This window comes from Triticum urartu, chromosome 7A (genome assembly GCF_056163025.1).
Source record: "Triticum urartu cultivar PI428250 chromosome 7A, HENAU_Tu73, whole genome shotgun sequence".
NCBI classification, from domain to species: domain Eukaryota; kingdom Viridiplantae; phylum Streptophyta; class Magnoliopsida; order Poales; family Poaceae; genus Triticum; species Triticum urartu.
The window spans coordinates 85,929,050-85,948,555 of NC_141879.1; positions in this window are offsets into that span (position 1 = coordinate 85,929,050).

The window sequence follows — 19,506 nt, forward strand, 5'->3', positions numbered from 1 at the left end:
ATGCAGTCCGATTCGATCGGCAAGATATGGGTGGACTACTCAACAGTTAACCACATATATATTATGGACAAATACCATGTGTAAAATTAAGGGTTTCCGGATATTTGGGTGGACTGCTCAACCCTCGAGGGGTGGCGTTGCATATATTTATAATATGACCACATGTACTGGATGTTAAACACATGATTGTGTCCCGTATGTGTCACGTACAGAAGACGTACAGGAGGTTGAGTACTTCTCCAGGATAGCTAGGCGCTTGAGATATTCTGTTGTAACTACTAGCTAGCTTATCCTCTTATCTCTCTTATCTTTCTTCTTCATCAAGTTGTATCTCAACCAACTCTTGTACGCGTATCTCAGGCTCGCACCCTGCCTATTTAACATGCAGCACGTCGCCCTAGATCGTGTAAGACGTTTCCGCCAATGCACACTAGAAGCTATAAATACAAAGTCTACCAGGAACACAGTCCAAAGGTGCCATATGGCCAAACCAAATTTTGCATTGCCAAATTTCAGGGAGAGGCGGATGACCCTTTTGGCAAGTACTGAAAAGTACAGATTACTGGAATAGCGAAATTGGTGATCGCAAAGTGGACTTCCAAGCATGCATGGCTACTTAAACCCCAATAAAAAAACAGAATAGTTCGACCTTCGTTGAAATAAAAAGAGGTTCACATTATGTAAACTGTAGTTACGAAATCATAACCGTAAAAAGGGAAATCAGAACTATAACTACAAGAAAGTGTTGTTGAGTAAACCGTGATGAACTGAATTAATTGTTGATGCAGTCGAATCCAAACTAGTTCGATATCGGAGGTAAAAGCCACATGGGAGGACGGACGTCACCCATCATGTAGTAACCTGTTGACATGATGCCTTCCACACCATCACCGTCACTTTCGATTTGCTCGTAATATACACAGTCATCATTGTTGGATGTCGTCAAGAACACATTGGCACTGTTAGGATCTCATCGTCTCTCCGTAAGAAACTATGGTGGGACAAGTAAATATGGTTCCTCTGCACGTCGCCAGTCCCGCCAACTGGTACGCACACTTCTTTGGAGCATGTTAGTCCCAAGAATAGCGCGTAGTCTCCTAAGCTATTCACCTCCACCCACTTCAGTTAGTTCAACACTTCCTTGCCCACCTCTCTCTTCTTCACACAGCCGCCCTGACCATAGTTGCTCCCAGGGCTCCTCTGCATCTCGCCACCCTAGCCTAAGAGCATTTAAAAAATGTTGTTTGGGTTAGGAAAATGTAATGATATGGCGAAAATGATCCAATGATTGTAAGTAGTGCCAGTCATTGTTATAAGATAATTATTCCACTTCTATATACCGGCGTGGTTGGGGGTGGCCAGAGGTGTGTGCGTGAGGCCGGCATTGTTCGGAGTCGGCTCTGACGTGCGCGGCGGTGGGAATCTGGCAGGCGGCAGCCAACTTTGAATCCTGGTAGCGTAATCTCCAGCTTGATCTGTTTCGGTTCATGCTCATTCCAATACCTATCCGGTGCTGGCTAGACGGATCTGGCGGGTGGGCATCGATCCACGGGAAACTCCAGGCCGGCGTGGCGGCCGCACCAAAGTCGATGCCCTCAGCGCCGATTCCCTTCCCGGAGGCTTCGGTGTGGATCCTACGCCCCCACCTCTGCCATGAGCGCAGGCGAAAGCCTCTGTTCCTCTGTTTGGGCGACGATGGCACTTTGGTGTCGTGTTCCTTCCTGAAGGCGTCAGCGGAGGACTGCTCAGGGTGATGGAGTTGCTGGTCGTTTGGAGTCGACGCGATATGGCATGTATGTGGAGCGGTGTGGCATCAACAGTATCATCGACGGTGGGTCTCGGCGGCATGGCGCAGTGGAGACTCGGCGTCCGATGCGTAGAGATGGACTCGCGCAGGAGGAGGAAGCTGTCTGGCGTCATGGTGGCTTCGACGGCAGCTAGACCGTGCAAGGTAGATGCAGCAGTACAACTCTGAAGATGGATTGCTGGCAGGTGGCTGTGGCGGCCTCATACCCGACAGGCGTCCTGGTTGAGGAGTGCGCCGGACCGGTGGGTGCCCCATACCCGGCAGGCGTCCTGGATGGGACCTCTTGTCTTAGATGTTAGGTTTGGCCGCGAGGTCCGTTTGGTATTAGACCCAGACTATCAACATCCCTTCATCATTTGGATAGGAATAGCGACAGATGTTGCCTAGACGGTGGCTTTAGTCCTGTTGTTGCATTACTTTGTTATGTCTTGTGTGAACAATTAATAAAGTGGTTGCATGCATCTTCCAGATGCAGAGGCCGGGAGTCCTCCTCCATTTCTAAAAAATAGTTATTGTCGTTTTTTTCCGCTGCTGTTGACCAATATGCGTGTGTGCATGTCAGAGAAAGAGAGAGAGAGAGAGGTGGCTCTGTGAAGGAACACGTGAAGGGGCCAGACCAAAAGATATCTCCCTAAGAGAGGTACAAAGAGGTAGAGGTAGCTTCAATTATGGACGAGACCCCACCACCTGACCCATCATAGTTGCAAGGCGTATACAAGAATTGTACCAACCATGGTACCTAGAATTACACATGTCGGCTGCTCCTAAATCCCTTAAATCCTCAGGAACCCTAGAAATCATGAGAGATTTCAAACCCAACGGACTCCCCAATCTTCAGTTACAGTACACATGCATGTTACTAGATTTATTTATTGTAGCAATAATCATACATCTACGGGCCTGTTACAGGCATCGCACAAAACCTTCCCTCTAATCGGTGGGCCCCTCCTTCCCTCTATTTCTAGTCACAATTTGCCAACTGGCTAATCACGTAAAAAGTACATAATTCTTCCGTAGATGTAGCATTGCTCTTATTGTAGCAACTCGTAGCATTGTAGTTTCTACAGCAGAATACTGTAGCAACACTGCATCATACTACAGTGAAGCGGTGCAGCACACCTCTACAACCCCGTCTTGAAAGGGGCCCAATGCGCGAGCTGCCATATTGCCAACACTAGGAAACTATTGCATATGCTTGTTGCTCGCTCGGTGTCAGTAGAATGTGTAATCAGGGATTGAGACCATCACACACCATGAATTCATGAACTCTTTCCTCTTGTTTTTAGGGTTTTTTTGTTGATATATACCCAACTAGGTCACCTATGTGATCATTTGGATAGTTTTTGCCTTGGTCAAACCCTTCGTTTGTCTACCTTCTATTACTAATCCGCCCTTATGTCGAAGACCCTTCATCTTACCTCCAACGGCCCTAGTTTGCTAGAATAATCAGAATAGTTAAGAATAAAATGGCAAATGGGCACGTGACGCGTGGGAGTACGAGGAAGAGTTCTAGCCAAATCTCACAAAAATAAATGGAAAAGGGTCCCGATAACTACCACACGTGTGGTGTATCGGGTAGTTGTGCCACACGCCTCGTGTGGCATGGACAGGAACCAGCCCGCACGACCGCGTCCGGGTGCGCAAAGGCACGGCCCGCACGTCCGGTGTGTGGCAACCTTGCCCGCACGACCCAGCCGTCCCGGCCTCTGATCGATCCCCAATCTCAACTACCGCCATCTTCTCCCACCTCCCGAACCCGTACCTCCATCGCCGGCCTTCTCTGGTTGCCATGGCAACCAGAGCAGATCCATGGGGCCTTCCCACCGCAAACCACACCCCTTATCTCCCCCACCCTACTCCCTCCACCCCCACCCCCACTCCAACAACGCCCTCCAAAGATGACCAGCTAAAAGCAGGTGAATCTCCCGATCTCCCTACCGCTTCTCATCCTTCTTCTGGGCAGAAAATTGCAAAATTACCGACGAAGTTGGCAACTAGATCCATCCTACAGGGGTAAAACACTATATAGGTTGTGTGTCTTCACAGTTGCCAAGCAGAATACACTAGATCTGCCATGTACTATGCTAGAGATAACCGTAAGTTCTCAGTAGATTGATGCACGTAGTTGGTAAAATGAATGGATGTGTAGGAATCCATAAAAGGGAGAGAAAATTGAGAAATTTGGAATAATGGGGGGTGTAAAAATTAATTGCCACTGGTGTCTAACGTTAGTTGCCACCTATCATTGTCGTCAACTGCCACCATGTCAACTTATTGCTTGCCATCCTATTGTAGAGGCTGATGCCATCGAATCAAACGGATAGCTAGCACCCAGATTTTAGAAAAGATAGTGGATGTGCATGTCCTACTAGCCATGATATGTTGGTTGACTACGCATGAAAATGTGATAACACTGACGTGTTAACTTCTACATGCAAGCAGCACAAGGATACATTTTTTGTGGATTGTTGATGCGTTCTTGTTCATGCAGTGATTGAGAGCACATTGGCAGAAACGAGACGCGGAAAAGAATGAATCACGAAGATGGCGCTGATACTTGGGGTTCTCAAAGACCTGAAACACCCCCTTGGGATGCATCAGAGTACAATCAACTCATTTCTGCAGGGCCGTTGCTGCCACTACTAGAACAGTATGCAGGCATTGGTATGATGCGTGATAACAAAAGAAAAGAACATTTGCCATGTTCGCGACGATGAAGATGACGTTCTACTTATGTCCTACACTATCATTTTTACGCAGGTTCTTATGACCAAAACACACTCAGGGGGGCTCCGTGGCAAGTTCAGTCACAGGGCGCTAACACTGACAAATGTACGGGCAGCCAACTTCAACTAGCTAATATGGCTAATCAAGGTAACGCATACGAAAAACAGCACATATTGGTCTGGACATGAAAAATAAACTTGCAAAGGTTGGCAAAAGACTCACGAGTTATGTCGGGGGGAAACGCAGAGCCTTCATGTAGCACGTGGCAGCAGGCAACACCCATGTACCTGCCATCGATGTCATACACAGGTGAGTCCATAAAAAGTGAAGTTGCGGACGGTGAATTAGCAGAAGGAGCATAGTTGACAACTGCAGTTGCCATGACTGGACAACTGCAATTGCCATGAATTAATAACTGCAGTTGTCATCCCTGGACAACAATTGTTGCCCTCCCTAGACAACTTTAGTTGCCATGGAGGAACAACTGCAGTTGCCATGCCAGGACAACTGCAGTTGCCATGCCAACACAAACTGCAGTTGCCATGTATTGACCAACTACTACGATGCTTATAGGTTAATACGGTGGTGGTACCCCGGCAAACGTCTCGTGGCAAGCTTCACAGATTGCAGATAGAGCACGTCAATTTGGTGTGACAGACCACACAAGATGGGCACATGCAGCACAACAAGGTAAGTTAAAAATTGAACCATAAAAGAGCACTACATCTGTTTTTGTGGCAAATAGCACGTGACGAAAAAGAAGATTTGTATCAGTGATGGTGGACAAAATCAAGCATAAAACGCTAACAAGTGGTTGTGTGCAATGAGTCATATATTGTCTTCGGAAATTTGCCAACTGCTAGAAGCATGTGCGCAGCACTAATGGTTGATCGCATTTGCCTAGTGAGCTCAAGCCTAGAATGCAAAGTTTTGATGCTATAACACACTGGTTGCCATGTATTGGTAGCAGTATTTGCCATGTATGCAGGACTGCAGCTGCCATGCATATAGAATCTAAGTTTTCGTACTAAAAAGGAGTTGGTTGTTGTGCATTGGCAAACAATAGTTGCCATGTTTGTTGGACTGTAGCTGCCATGACTGGACAATTACAGTTGCCATGCATGTCCACACGCAGACTCACGGCTTGCTATTTGAATGATGTCATGCCAAATCACTTGAAGTTGATGTGATCCGTTACAATAAACATGTTATTCAAGCAAAATCTTATGCTCGTACCTGTTTTTTCTATTACAGGGCCTACAACTACAGTGAACAGTAGCGCGGGGACATCTACTACGGGGAGATCTGAGCGCACGGAAGACGCGTTCCACCAGCTAGCCAACAATCATGCCGCAAACAATGCTTAGTCAGAGTCGGAAATGGCAATCATTCCAGCAATGCCGACAGGCACCCCTTTGAACACAAGCACTGGCAACACTCAAGTAGATGAAACTGTCGCCGATACTGAAGTGAATGATGAAACTAATGACGAAGCACAAGGGGATGAAGATGGTGGGCAATCGGAGATCATGGTACCTCAGCCACCGTACGTTGGGCAGAGATTTGAATCGTTCGCAGAAGCAAAGGAATTCTACCAGACATATGCAAAGTTCCATGGGTTTGCGGTCAACACCGAATACCATAGGAAAATTAAGAAAACTAACAAGTACAGCAGAGGTGAGATGAGGTGCCACAAGGCACGAAGGAACAAGAAGGGGAAAGGTGTTGCGCCTGTCGTTCCGGAACGAAAGAGAGGAATCATTCTCAAGACCGAATGCCCTGTCCGGTGTAAGCTAAACGTAGATGGAGCACAGTGGGTGGTCACTAAATATTTTGACGAGCACAACCACAAACTCATAAAGAAGTTCGGCCTGGTAAAATTTCTGACCGCCCACAGATGATTCACCTGTTGGGGATCGTAGCAGAAATTCAAAATTTTCTACGCATCACCAAGATCAATCTATGGAGTAATCTAGCAACGAAGGGAAGGAGAGTGCATCTACATACCCTTGTAGATCACTAAGTGGAAGCGTTCAAGTGAAAGGGGTTGATGGAGTCGTACTCGTCGTGATCCAAATCACCGATGATCCTAGTGCCGAACGGACGACACCTCCGTGTTCAACACACATGCAGCCCAGTGACGTCTCCCACGCCTTGATCTAGCAAGGGGAGAAGGAGAAGTTGGGGAAGACTCCGTCCAGCAGCATCACGGCGGCATGGTGGTGAAGGAGGAGCGTGGCAATCCTGCAGGGCTTCGCGAAGCACCGCGGGAGAGGAGGAGGACTTGGGAGAGGGGAAGGGCTGCGCTAGAACTTGGGTGTTGGGCTGCCCCTTTGCCTCCACTATATATAGGGGGAGAGGGAGGGCTGCGCCCTCACCTAGGGTTTCCACCCTAGGGGTGGCGGCAGCCCCAATCCCCATCTGGGGTGGTGGCCAAGTGGAGGGGGAGAGGGAGGCGCACCAGGCATGGGCCTTAGGGCCCATCTGTCCTTAGGGTTTGCCCCCTCTTCTCCCTAGGCGCATGGGCCTTGGTGGGGAGGCGCCCTAGCCCACCTAGGGGCTGGTCCCTTCTCACACTTGTCCCATGTATGCCTTCGGGGCCCGTGGCCCCTCCCGGTGGACCCCCGGACCCCTCCGGTGGTCCCGGTACACTACCGGTGATGCCCGGAACACTTCCGGTGGCCAAAACCATACTTCCTATATATAAATCTTTACCTCCGGACCATTCCGGAACTCCTCGTGACGTCCGAGATCTCATCCGGGACTCTGAACAACATTCGGTAACCACGTACATCTATTCCCTATAACCCTAGCGTCACCGAACCTTAAGTGTGTAGACCCTACGGGTTCGGGAACCATGTAGACATGACCGAGACACCTCTCCAGCCAATCACCAACAGCGGGATCTGGATACCCATGTTGGCTCCCACATGTTCCACAATGATCTCATCAGATGAACCACGATGTCGAGGATTCAATCAATCCCGTATTCAATTCCCTTTGTCTAGCGGTATTGCACTTGCCCGAGATTCGATCGTCGGTATCTCGATACCTTGTTCAATCTCGTTACCGGCAAGTCTCTTTACTCGTTCCGTAACACATCATCTCGTGATCAACTCCTTGGTCACATTGCGCATATGATGATGTCCCACCGAGTGGGCCCAGAGATACCTCTCCGTCACACGGAGTGACAAATCCTAGTCTCGATTCGTGCCAACCCAACAGACACTTTCGGAGATACCCGTAGTGTACCTTTATAGCCACCCAGTTACGTTGTGACGTTTGGTACACCCAAAGCATTCCTACGGTATCCGGGAGTTGCACAATCTCATGGTCTAAGGAAATGATACTTGACATTAGAAAAGCTTTAGCATATGAACTACACGATCTTTGTGCTAGGCTTAGGATTGGGTCTTGTCCATCACATCATTCTCCTAATGATGTGATCCCGTTATCAACGACATCCAATTTCCATGGTCAGGAAACCGTAACCATCTATTGATCAACGAGCTAGTCAACTAGAGGCTTACTAGAGACATGGTGTTGTCTATGTATCCACACATGTATCTGAGTTTCCTATCAATAGAATTATAGCATGGATAATAAACGATTATCATGAACAAGGAAATATAATAATAACCAATTTATTATTGCCTCTAGGGCATATTTCCAACTGTCTCCCACTTGCACTGGAGTCAATAATCTAGTTCACATTGCCATGTGATTAACACTCACAGGTCACATCGCCATGTGACCAACATCCAAAGAGTTTACTAGAGTCAATAATCTAGTTCACATCACTATTTGATTAACACTCAATGAGTTCTGGGTTTGATCATGTTATGCCTGTGAGAGAGGTTGTAGTCTACGGGTCTGCAACATTCAGATCCGTATGTATGTCATCTTGTGGAAGCAGCTACTACGCTATATTTGGAGCCATTTCAAATAACTGTTCTACTATACGAATCCGGTATCTCTACTCAGAGCTATCCGGATAGGTGTTAAGCTTGCATCGATGTAACTCTTTACGTCGAACTCTTCATCACCTCCATAACCGAGAAACATATCCTTATTCCTCTAAGGATAATTTTAACCGCTATCTAGTGATCTACTCCTAGATCACCTTTGTACCCTCTTGCCAGACATGTGGCAAGGCACACATCAGGTGTCGTACTTAGCATGGCATACCGTATAGAGCCTATGACAAAATCATAGGGGACGACCTTCGTCCTTCCTCTTTCTTCTGCCGTGGTCGAGCTTTAAGTCTTAACTCCATACCTTACAACTCAGGCAAGAACTCCTTCTTTGGCTGATCCATCTTGAACACCTTCAAGATCATGTCAAGGTATGTGCTCATTTGAAAGTACCATTAAGCGTTTTTGATCTATCCTTATAGATCTTGATGCTCAATGTTCAAGTAGCTTAATCCAGGTTTTCCATTGAAAAACACCTTTCAAATAACTACATCATTTCTGATCAACAATATGTTCACAACATATACTCATCAAAAATTATATAGTGCTCCCACTCACTTCTTTGGAAATACAAGTTTCTCATAAACTTTGTATAAACCCAAATCTTTGATCATCTCATCAAAGCGTGCATTCCAACTCCGAGATGCTTACTCCAGTCCTTAGAAGGGTTGCTGGTGCTTTGCATACTTGTTAGCATCTTTCAGGATTGACAAAACCTTCTGGTTGTATCACATACAACCTTTCCTCAAGAAAATCGTCGAGGAAACAATGTTTTGACATCGTATCTGTAAGATTTCATAAATAATGCAGTAACTGCTAACATAATTCCAACAGACTCTTAGCATCGCTAAAAGTGAGAAAGTCTCATCGTAGTCAACTCCTTGAACTTGTCGGAAAACATCTTAACGACAAGTCGAGCTTTCTTAATGGTGATACATACCATCATTGTCCGTCTTCCTTTTAAAATCCACATGTACCTAACAGCCTTACGACCATCAAGTAGTTCTTCCAAAGTCTATACTTTCTTTTCATACATGGATCCTCTCTCGGATTTTATGTCCTTGAGCCATTTTTCGGAATCCGGGCCCACCATCGCTTCTCCATAGCTCGTAGGTTCATTGTTGTCTAGCAACATGACTTCCAAGACAGGATCACGTACCACTCTGAAGTAGCACGCATCCTTGTCATCCTACGAGGTTTGGTAGTGACTTGATCCGAAGTTTCATGATCACTATTATAAGCTTCCACTTCAATTGGTGTAGGTGCCACAGGAACAACTCCCTGTTCCCTGCTACACACTAGTTGAAGTGACGGTTCAATAACCTTACCAAGTCTCCACCATCCTTATATCATGATAAATGTTTATTATTCATGCTAGAATTGTATTAACCGGAAACATAATACATGTGTGAATACATAGACAAACAGAGTGTCACTAGTATGCCTCTACTTGACTAGCTCATTAATCAAAGATGGTTATGTTTCCTAACCATTGACAAAGAGTTGTTATTTGATTAACGGGATCATATCATTAGTTGAATGATCTGATTGACATGACCCATTCCATTAGCTTAGCACCCGATCGTTTAGTATGTTGCTATTGCTTTCTTCATGACTTATACATGTTCCTATGACTATGAGATTATGCAACTCCCATTTGCCGGAGGAACACTTTGTGTGCTACCAAATGTCACAACGTAACTGGGTGATTATAAAGGAGCTCTACAGGTGTCTCCAAAGGTAGATGTTGGGTTGGCGTATTTCGAGATTAGGATTTGTCACTCCGATTGTCGGAGAGGTATCTCTGGGCCCTCTCGGTAATGCACATCACATAAGCCTTGCAAGCATTGCAGCCAATGATTTAGTTGCGAGATGATGTATTACGGAACAAGTAAAGAGACTTGCCGGTAACGAGATTGAACTAGGTATTGGATACCGACGATCGAATCTCGGGCAAGTAACATACCGATGACAAAGGGAACAACGTATGTTGTTATGCGGTCTAACCGATAAAGATCTTCGTAGAATATGTAGGAGCCAATATGGGCATCCAGGTCCCGCTATTGGTTATTGACCGGAGATGTGTCTCAGTCATGTCTGCATTATTCTCGAACCGTAGGGTCCGCACGCTTAACGTTACGATGACAGTTATTATGAGTTTATGCATTTTGATGTACCGAAGTTAGTTCGGAGTCCCGGATGTGATCACGGACATGACGAGGAGTCTCGAAATTGTCGAGACATAAAGATTGATATATTGGAAGCCTATGTTTGGATATCGGAAGTGTTCCGGGTGAAATCGGTATTTTACCGGAGTACCGGGAGGTTACCGGAACCCCCTGGGAGCTGTATGGGCCTTAATGGGGTTTAGATGAAAGGAGAAGGGGCAGCCCAAGATGGGCTGCGCGCCTCCCCCCTCCCCTAGTCCTATTAGGACAAGGAGAGGTGGCCGGCCCCCCTCTCTCTCTTTCCCCCTCAGCGAATCCCACTCCAACTAGGATTGGGGGGAGGAATCCTACTCCCAGAGGGAGTAGGACTCCCTTGGCGCGCCCTCCTTGGCCGGCCGGCCCCCTCCCCTTGGATCCTTTATATACGGAGGCAAGGGACACCCCTAGACACACAATTTAATCCTTGAGATCGTTCCTTAGCCGTGTGCGGTACCCCCTGCCACCATATTCCACCTCGCGCATATTGTAGCGGTGCTTAGGCAAAGCCCTGCGACAGTAGAACATCAAGATCATCACCACGCCGTCGTGCTGACGGAACTCCTCCCCGACTCTTTGCTAGATCGGAGCCCGGGGATCGTCATCGAGCTGTACGTGTGCTAAGAACTCGGAGGTGCCGGAGTAACGGTGCTTGGATCGGTCGGATCGGGAAGACGTACGACTACTTCCTCTACATTGCGTCAACGCTTCCGCAGTTGGTCTGCGTAGGTACGTAGACAACACTCTCCCCTCTCATTGCTATGCATCACCATGATCTTGCGTGTGCGTAGGAATTATTTTGAAATTACTGCGTTCCCCAACACATCCTCCCACTCAATTCTTTCGAGAGAAACTCTTCCTCGAGAAAGGACCCAATTTCTATTGCTTTCGGATCTGAGACAGGAGGTATACCCAACTGTTTTGGGTGTCCTATGAAGATGCATTTATCCGCTTTGGGTTCGAGCTTATCAGCCTGAAACTTTTTCACATAAGCATCGCAGCCCCAAACCTTTAAGAAACGACAGCTTAGGTTTATCTGAACCATAGTTCATACGGTGTTGACTCAAACGGAATTGCGTGGTGCCCTATTTAGAGTGAATGTGGTTGTCTCTAATGCCTAACCCATAAACTATAGTGGTAATTCGATAAGAGACATCATGGTATGCATCATGTCCAATAGGGTGCAGTTATGATGTTCGGACACACCATCACACTATGGTGTTCCAGGCTGTATCAGTTGTGAAACCATTTCCACAATGTCTTAATTCTGTGCCAAACTCGTAATTCAGATATTCATCTCTATGATCATATCATAGATATTTTATCCTCTTGTCATGACAATCTTTCAACTTCAACCTGAAATTACTTGAACCTTTCAATAATTCAGACTCGTGATTCATCAAGTAAATATACAGAATCTACTCAAATCATAACGATATCCACTACATGCCTCAGCACCCATTGGACTATACACATCAAGATGTATTACTTCCAACAAGCTGCTTTCTTGTTCTATCTTACTGAAAAACGAGGCCTTTCAGTCATCTTGCCCATGCGGTATGATTTGCATGTCTCAAGTGATTCAAAATCAAGTGAGTCCAAAGATCCATCAACATGGAGCTTCTTCATGCGTTCTATACCAATATGACTCAAATTGCAGTGCCACAAGTATGTGGTTCTAATATTACTATCTTATATCTTTTGGCATGAACATGTGTATCACTACGATCGGGATTCAATAAACCATTCATTTTAGGTGTAAGACCATTGAAGGTATTATTCAAATAAACAGAGTAACCATTATTCTCCTTAAATGAATAACCGTATTGCGATAAACATAATCGAATCATGTCTACGCTCAACGCAAACACCAAACAACAATTATTTAGGTTTAACACCAATCCGGATGGTAGACGGAGCGTGCGATGTTTGATCACATCAACCTTGGAAACTCTTCCAACACATATCGTCATCTCACCTTTGGCTAGTCTCCGTTTATTCTGTAGCCTTTTATTTCGAGTTACTAACACTTAGCAACCGAACCGGTATCTAATACCCTACTGCTACTAGGAGTACTAGTAAAGTACACATTTAATACAATATATGGCCAATACATACTTTTGTCAACCTTGCCAGCCTTCTCATCTACCAAGTATCTAGGGTGGTTCTGCTTCATTGACTGTTCCCCTTATTACAGAAGCACTTAGTCTCGGGCTTGGGTTCAACTTTGGGTTTCTTCACTAGAGCAGCAACTGATTTGTTGTTTCATGAAGTATCCCTTTCTTGCCCTTGCCCTTCTTGAACTAGTGGTTTTACTAACCATCAACAATTGATGCTCCCTTTTGATTTCTACTTTCGCGGTGTCGCGAATAGCTCAAGGATCATATCTATCCCTGATATGTTATAGTTCATCACGAAGCTCTAGTAGCTTGGTGACAGTGACTTTGGAGAACCATCACTATCTCATCTGGAAGATTAATTCCCACTCAATTCAAGCGATTGTAGTACTCATACAATCTGAGCACATGCTCAACGATTGAGCTTTTCTCCTTAGTCTGTAGGCTTAAGAAACTTGTCAGAGGTCTCATACCTCTTGACGTGGGCACTAGCCTGAAATCCCAATTTCAGTCCTTGGAACATCTCATATGTTCTGTGATGTTTCAAAAACGTCTTTGGTGCCTCAATTCTAAACCATTTAGCATTACGCACTGAACTATCATGTAGTCATCAAAATGTGTATGTCAGATGTTCGCAACATCTACAACTGACGCTTGAGGTTCAGCTCACTGAGCGGTGCATTAAGGACATAAACCTTCTGTGCAGCAATGAGGACAATCCTCAGTTTACAGACCCAGTCCGCATAATTGCTACTATCAACTTTCAACTAAATTTTCTCTAGGAACGTATCTAAAACAGTAGAACTAAAGCGTACGCTATGACATAATTTGCAAAGTCCTTTTGACTATGTTCATGATAATTGAGTTCATCTTATTATTTCCTGAACTCCCACTCAGATAGACATCCCTCTAGTCATCTAAGTGATACATGATCCGAATCGACTAGGCCGTGTCCGATCATCACGTGAGACGAAGTAGTCATCATCGGTGAACATCTCATGTTGATTGCATCTTCTATACGACTCATGTTCGACGTTTCGGTCCTTCGTGTTCCGAGGCCATGTCTGTACATGCTAGGCTCGTCAAGTCAACCTAAGTGTTTCGCATGTGTTCCGAGGCCATGTCTGTACATGCTAGGCTCGTCAACACTCGTTGTATTCGAACGTTAGAATCTATCACACCCGATCATCACATGGTGCTTCGAAACAACGAACCTTCGCAACGGTGCACAGTTAGGGAGAAATCTTTTCTTGAAATTTTAGTGAGGGATCATCTTATTTAAGCTACCGTCGTTCTAAGCAAATAAGATGTAAAAACATGATAAACATCACATGCAATCAAATAGTGACATGATATGGCCATCATCACTTTGCTCCTTTTGATCTCCATCTTCGGGGCTCCATGATCATCATCGTCACCGGCATGGCACCATGATCTCCATCATCGTGTCTTCATGAAGTTGTCTCGCCAACTATTACTTCTACTACTACAGCTAATGGTTAGCAATAAAGTAAAGTAATTACATGACGTTTATGTTGACACGCAGGTCATAAATAAATTAAGAAAACTCCTATGGCTCCTGCCGGTTGTCATACTCATCGACATGCAAGTCGTGATTCCTATTACAAGAACATGATCAATCTCATACATCACATATATCATTCATCACATCCTTTTTGGCCATATCACATCACACGGCATATGCTGCAAAAAGAAGTTAGACGTCCTCTAATTGTTGTTGCAAATTTTTACGTGGCTGCTATAGGTTTCTTAGCAAGAACGTTTCTTACCTACGCCAAAACCACAACGTGATATGCCAATTTCTATTTACCCTTCATAAGGACCCTTTTCATCGAATCCGATCCGACTAAAGTGGGAGAGACAAACACCCGCTAGCCACCTTATGCAACTAGTGCATGTTAGTCGGTGCAACCTGTCTCACTTAAGAGTACGTGTAAGGTCGGTCCGGGCCGCTTCATCCCATGATGCCGCCGAATCAAGATAAGACTAGTAACGACAAGTAAATTGACAAAATCGACGCCCACAACTACTTTGTGTTCTACTCGTGCAGAGAAACTACGCATAGACCTGGCTCATGATGCCACTGTTGGGGATCATAGCACAAATTCAAAATTTTCTACGCATCACCAAGATCAATCTATGGAGTAATCTAGCAACGAAGGGAAGGAGAGTGCATCTACATACCCTTGTAGATCGCTAAGCGGAAGCGTTCAAGTGAACGGGGTTGATGGAGTTGTACTCGCCCTGATCCAAATCACCGACGATCCTAGGGACGAACGGACGGCACCTCCGCGTTCAACACACATGCAGCCCGGTGACGTCTCCCACGCCTTGATCCAGCAAGGGGAGAAGGAGAAGTTGGGGAAGACTCCATCCAACAGCAGCACGACGGCGTGGTGGTGAAGGAGGAGCGTGGCAATCCTGCAGGGCTTCGCGAAGCACCGCGGGAGAGGAGGAGGACTTGGGAGAGGGGAAGGGCTGCTCCAGAACTTGGGTGTTGGGCTGCCCCTTTGCCTCCACTGTATATAGGGGGAGAGGGAGAGCTGCGCCCTCACCTAGGGTTTCCACCCTAGGGGTGGCGGCAGCCCCAATCCCCATCTGGGGTGGCGGCCAAGTGGGGGGGAGAGGGAGGCGCACCAGGCATGGGCCTTAGGGCCCATCTGTCCTTAGGTTTTGCCCCCTCTTCTCCCAAGGTGCATGGGCCTTGGTGGGGAGGCGCCCCAGCCTACCTAGGGGCTGGTCCCTTCTCACACTTGGCCCATGTATGCCTCTGGGGCCCGTGGCCCCTCCCGGTGGACCCCTGGACCCCTCCGGTGGTCCCGGTACACTACCTGTGATGCCCGGAACACTTCCGGTGGCCAAAACCATACTTCCTATATATAAATCTTTACCTCCGGACCATTCCAGAACTCCTCGTGACGTCTGGGATCTCATCCGGGACTCTGAACAACATTCGGTAACCACTTACATCTATTCCCTATGACCCTAGCGTCACTGAACCTTAAGTGTGTAGACCCTACGGGTTCGGGAACCATGTAGACATGACCGAGACACCTCTCCAGCCAATCACCAACAGCGGGATCTGGATACCCATGTTGGCTCCCACATGTTCCACGATGATCTCATCGGATGAACCACGATGTCGAGGATTCAATCAATCCCGTATTCAATTCCCTTTATCTAGCGGTATTGCACTTGCCCGAGATTCGATCGTCCGTATCTCGATACCTTGTTCAATCTCGTTACCAGCAAGTCTCTTTACTCGTTCTGTAACACATCATCCCGTGATCAAATCCTTGGTCACATTCCGCATATGATGATGTCCTACCGAGTGGGCCCAGAGATACCTCTCCGTCACACGGAGTGACAAATCCCAGTCTCGATTCGTGCCAACCCAACAGACACTTTCGGAGATACCCGTAGTGTACCTTTATAGCCACCCAGTTACGTTGTGACGTTTGGTACACCCAAAGCATTCCTACGGTATCCGGGACTTGCACAATCTCATGGTCTAAGGAAATGATACTTGACATTAGAAAAGCTTTAGCATACGAACTACACGATCTTTGTGCTAGGCTTAGGATTGGGTCTTGTCCATCACATCATTCTCCTAATGATGTGATCCCGTTATCAACGACATCCAATGTCCATGGTTAGGAAACCGTAACCATCTATTGATCAATGAGCTAGTCAATACAATTATAGCATGGATAATAAATGATTATCATGAACAAGGAAATATAATAATAACCAATTTATTATTGCCTCTAGGGCATATTTCCAACATCACCCCCATCGAGAAGAAATTCATAAAGCTCCTACATGATTGTAATGTCGGTCCATCAAGAATGGTCCAGATACTATCACTCATCCACAGCAAAAAAGGACTCTGAGTAGCATGCCCTACATACCAGCTGACGTCACAAACCTAAAGGCAAAGTACCATAGAGAGAGCAAGTTGGCTGACATAGAGGCCACAATGGCCTACTTCGATGAGAAAGTGAAGGAAGATCCAGATTTCTTCTAGAGGATAAGGTTGGACAATGAGGACCGTGTCAGGAACATGTATTGGGTGGATGGTGCTGCAAGGAGAGCCTACAAACATTTCCGAGATTGCATTTCGTTCGACGCGACGTATCTCACTAATATGTACAAGATGTCATGCGCTCCATTCATAGGAATAGATAACCACAATCAGTCGTTGCAGTTCGGATGCGGGCTCGTTCAGAACGAAGACACGGATGGGTACGTTTGGTTGTTCAAGACCTTCTTGGAGTGCATGGATGGACTTGCTCCGATGAACATAATAATAGACCAGGATTTTAGCATGCGTGCAGGCATAGAGGAAGTCTTTCCGTTGGTAGTGCACAGGCACTGCAGGTGGCACATTATAAAGAAGGCTGAGGAGACGCTAGGACCGTTCTTTGGTGACCATCCAGAGCTGCACAAGGCATTCGAGCTGTGCGTGGACCACAGCTTGACGGTGGAGGAGTTTGAAAGGAGCTGGATGGCCATGATTGAAACATATCAAGTCCCAGACAACGAGACTCTTGCTAGCCTATGGGAGAAGCGAATGTACTGGGTGCCGGCCTACTTCATGCAGTGCTTCTTCCCGTTTCTACAGACTACGCAGCGCAGCGAGGGGTTCAATGCTGTTTTTAAGCAGTATGTGAGCCCTGGCAACTCATTGCTACAGTTTTCCAAGCAGTACATAGCTTTGCAATAAAAAATACGGGGATCTGAGCTACAGCAAGAAGCGAACACCGTGCTAAAGCAGCCAAAATTGCTAATGTATTTACCGATGGAGAGGCAAAGGAGCAAGATATACACCAACAAGATCGTTAACAAGTAAGTCAGTTGCGTTACAGTCTTATTTGCGCAAAGCACAAAGGAAATAGGTGCCATATAGAATGCAATGCAGTTGCCATGATATGTGGTTGCCATGTTTAATGAAATACTGTTTGCCATGCTTACTCAGCTGCAGTTGCCATGTTCAATGGAAATTATGTTTGCCATGCTTACCCGGATGCAGTTTCCATGTTCAATGAAATGCAGTTGTCATATTTAATGCATTGTACTTCCATTGGGCATGTTGGTATGCAAATGTCAATGTCAACTGAAAAATGTTATGTTGTTGCCATATCTACTGAAATGCAATTGCCATGTTTACCAAAATGCAACTGCCATGTTTGCTGAAATGCAATTGCCATGTTTACTCAACTGTAGTTGCCATATTTAATAAAATGCAGTTGCCATGTTTTATGCAACGTGCTTCCATTGCGAATGTTGGTGTGGAAATGACGATGGCCAGTTGAAAATGTTATGCAGTTGCCATGTTTAATGTACTGCAGTTGCCATGTCTAATTTACTACAGTTGCCATGTCTAATGTACTACAGTTGCCATGTCTTATGTACTATATTTTCCATGTTCAAGGTACTATATTTGCCATGTTCAATGTACTATATTTGCCATGTTCAAACAAAATGTATTTATATTTCCATGACAACATATGGTGCTACAAAAAAAGAGCGCACGATAGTTTAACAGAAAACACACAAACTTGCAGATTCCAGGAAGAAATAAAGCGTGCCAGCATGTTCACGGCTTTCCAGGTGGACGAACATACGTTCAAGGTGTGTTCTATTTTGGGCATGTCAGATTCAAAACCTGAAGACCCGGACAAAGGAAGGAACTACTTCATGAAAGCCTCGATCGGCCAAGGCGAATACTACTGCCAATGCTGCAAGTTTGAACGGGACGACATTGTGTGCTGTCACATACTAAAAGTAATGGACATGAACGCTGTGACATGGATTCCCCGCCATTTCATAAGGCGGCAATGGACTTAGGACGCTGACGACGCGTTGGCGCCGCAGACAACAAACGCAGTTCTGGCTGTGCATGACGAGAGACCTGAGTCAACCATGGAAGCCGTGAGACACGTTGTGCTGACAAAGAATTATGCTGAGCTAATTGATGAAGCGTGCAAGAGTGATGAGACAACGAGAGCCGCGGAAAAACACAGTAAGGCCCTGAAAAGAGAGCTTGATGAGATCAAGAAGAGGAAAGCTGAGGAAGCCTTACACAGGTTCCCCCGCACATCAAGTGTGCCTTCGTCCACGGGGCCATCATCTGAAAACTCGGAGATAGGATCTGGAATAGCAAGCACACAAACCCAGGCCAGGAACCCGCCCCGTTCCATCACAAAGGGGCGCCCAAAAGAGATAAGGTACAAATTAGGATTGGAGATTCAAGCAAAACACAAGAAAACAAAGAAAGGGACGGGCAATCCGTAAGCAAAATTGGGGCGCTGTGACATGGTCCTTGCGGACATTTTGTTTGGTAACCTAGATGTTGTGAATTTTTTCTAGAAATGGGAGACTGACTCTTGAGGGGCATCAGAAGTTGCAGGAAAATGCATTGAATGGGTAACTGCAGTTACCATGTTGTGTGTACTTGATCTGCCATGTTATTTGTGTTTAATCTGCCATGCTATTTCGTACTAAATATGCCATGATATTTTATACTGAATCTATCATGGTAAATATACTAGGTCTGCCATGTTAATTATACTCAATCCACCATGTCAAGTATAATGGATCTGCCATCTTGTTTATGCTGAATCTGCCGTGTTCTTTGTACTGAATCTGCCTTG